This window comes from Emydura macquarii, unplaced genomic scaffold (assembly GCF_026122565.2).
Source record: "Emydura macquarii macquarii isolate MOO-44397 ecotype Brisbane River unplaced genomic scaffold, CSIRO-AGI_Emac_v2 contig_2889, whole genome shotgun sequence".
NCBI lineage: Eukaryota > Metazoa > Chordata > Testudines > Chelidae > Emydura > Emydura macquarii.
The window spans coordinates 55,408-58,382 of record NW_027133026.1 but is presented as its reverse complement, the minus strand read 5'-3'; positions in this window follow the sequence as shown (position 1 = coordinate 58,382).

Genomic DNA, 2,975 nt, shown 5'->3' with positions numbered 1-2,975 from the left:
ACTTTATCATAATACAGACCCAAAGGAGCACAGTCAAGGGGGGTTGTACATATTACTGCATGTCATGGGAAAGCAAAAATTACTATAGTGTTTCATACACAGAGCCGGGCTAAGATAAGGCCACATTATAATCCTTGAGAAGAACACATGTTGTTGTCATTACAGATAATGATGGTCATTTTCAACCGAGCCTGAGGGAGTTAGGAGCCCAAAAGAGGCTGAGATTTCTGCACCCAATTCCCTTGGCCCCCAGACTGGATTACAGTGTGTATCCACAGGAGGCATTCCCACTGTATGGCAATGGGGTGCCTAAATGCCTTAGGCCCAGTTTAAATTCCCACTGTCTCAGGGTGGACTGGCCCTTTAATTGGGATGAGCTCATCCACACCTGTGCCTGGTCGTCTGTTCCCAGGTGAGGATTTGGGCTGCAGGCTGTGGTTGGGTCAGGTGACCAGACATCGTGGGAGGAAGGCTGATCCATCCCAGCCAGGGGGAGCAGTGGGTGAGTCAGACCTAGGGGACGTCTCTCTGGAAATGCCCAGGGGCTGGGGTGGCCTGGGAGCGCTGCACTGCTCAGAGATCTGAGGAACAGGAAGCTGGGCCTGGTGCGTCGATCCAAAGGTAAAGAAGAGAAGAATTCTGGTTCTCAGGAGACTCCTGCAGCGGATCCAGAGGGAGCCCAGGGTCAGGGAGGACTCAGAAGAAGATCTCCACAGCAGCCAGAAAGGAGGCCGGGCTGGAAGGACCTGCACTGCTGGGCATTGGACCTGCACTGCTGGGCAACAGGGAATTAGGAGCCCAGGATGGGCAGAATGGCCTGGAGATCCTGGAGTAGCAGCCTGGAGATTCTGGCTTCCAACTGTTATTCTCTGTTAACAAACCAAACCCCAGCGGGGAGAGTGATCCCAGTGCCCCAGTTGCAGTGGGACGTTTGACTGAGGAAGGAGAGGAATGGAGGCAGTGACAGCAGTTTGGATAAGACCCTGTCCCATGCAGTCTTTGGCTCTGACTTGGAGCCTGCCCCCGCCCCTAATCCAACACAGCCCATGAGTTTAACGTCAAGTCTTCACTGGGGCTATTCACAGGGTTAAAGTTAAGCACATGCTGAAGTGTTTTCCTGGATCAGGGCCTGAGTACGGAATATTCAAGGGAGGAGGGGTTTGAATTCGCCATCCTGTGTGTTCAGGGACGAGCCGCAGGTGGTGCAAACTCTCAGAGATCTATTGACGTCAGCGGAGCTGTACCAATTTACACCCTCTGAGATTATGGCCCCGTCTTTTTTAAGTGTTCCAATATTACAATTTAACCAATCAGAGAAAAGAAACGGAGCGTGTTAAAAATGTGTCCAGTCAAAAGAGCTCAAAGTTCAGACACAGAGTACTTCTGGTGAGTTGCTGCTCAGTGAGCTGTGGAGTAGGAAATGCTCATAGACGAGCTTTGGTGAGTAATGTTTAATTAATACCTGTAAGAAAATCGTGATCTGCACATAGACATGCATGAACTAAAAGGTCATAGCAATTCTATCTATCTATCTATCTATCTATCTGTCTATCTATCTATCTGTCTGTCTATCTATCTAACTATCATCACAAAATGAGCTTGTGTGCTCGGAGGTCAGTCTGTCTGTACATCTAATCACATACACTCCTGTTAGCTATCAAATATGTAGTGTACACAGCCACGTGCAGAATGAATAATAATAATAATAATAATTAGCGAAATTCTGTGATCCTTTTTCATCTGGGATGTGACCAGATTTACACAGGATGGTGGGTGGTGATGGCATTTGTCTACCAACGATAGAGCAGAATAACTCCAGACCTGAAATTTTCACCAGTATTTATATCAGTCAGAGCGTCATAGAAATGTAGGAGTGAAAGGAACGTCAAGAAGTTATGCGGTCCCATCCCCTGCACTGAATCGGGGCCACGTAAACCTCAACCATCCCTGATGGGTGTTTGTCCAAGTTGTTCTTTAACACCTCCAGTGATGGAGATTTAACCATCTCCTGTGGCAGCCTATTCCAGAACGTAAGTGCCTCACTCAGCCCTGGCACTGCTAAGCTTGGCAATTCATAGCACTGGCACCTCTGGGCTTGCCAAGGCAGTTATGGAAGGAAAAAAATTGCTTGAGCCCCGCACGCAATTGCTAGAGCCCTGGCACCTCTTCCATTACAAATTAAGTACAGCCCTTACTGAATTTAGTCCAGCCTCTTTCAGCAAGAACCTCATCAGAGCTAAACCAGAGATGTCAGTGGAGCTACTCAGCATGTGCCCTGGGCCAGCAGAGAGGGGAATCTCTACCTTATCTCCCTATTGCACTCACTTTCTCCAGGGTGCCTGTAGCCACATTTGGATCCTTCTGTGTAATAACCATTGACCAAATCCTGACCCCTTTGAAGTGAGCAGCTAAACCCCAGTGACGTCAGTGGGGTCAATATTAGGCCTCATTATACAGGGTCAGATTTTCTTTTGGGAAGCAGTGGAAGAAGTTTCTCTTCAAAAAAGCATCGTTGCCATAGTGAGCGCAGCACCTATTGTATTCAATTAGTTTGATTTAAAATAATAGAGATGCTCATCGGAGGCTCTAGATACCCTAACATATCATTACGAATTCCAAACAATCCCATCAGCATTGAAATAATCATTTCATCAAGATCTCAGCACCCAGACATCTACCAGAACTCTTTCCCACCCCTTCCTCTTGGCGGAGGGCAAACCGTCACCTCTTTCAGAAAACATCATTACGGAGATGGTACACTGACATCCTGATTACATCACAGAACATTGACACCTCCATTGAACCAAACATCCTGCAGCCTTCCCTCCCTCCACCCCCACAAATAAAACTGAGGGGGGAAAACCAGCCCGCTGATCAAATAAAACAAAATAAAAACAAACAAGTGAGCTGTTATAGGCTGGGGTAACGTCCAGATCTACAGTCATCTCTCTGCTCTGAGTGGACCCAGTCATTGG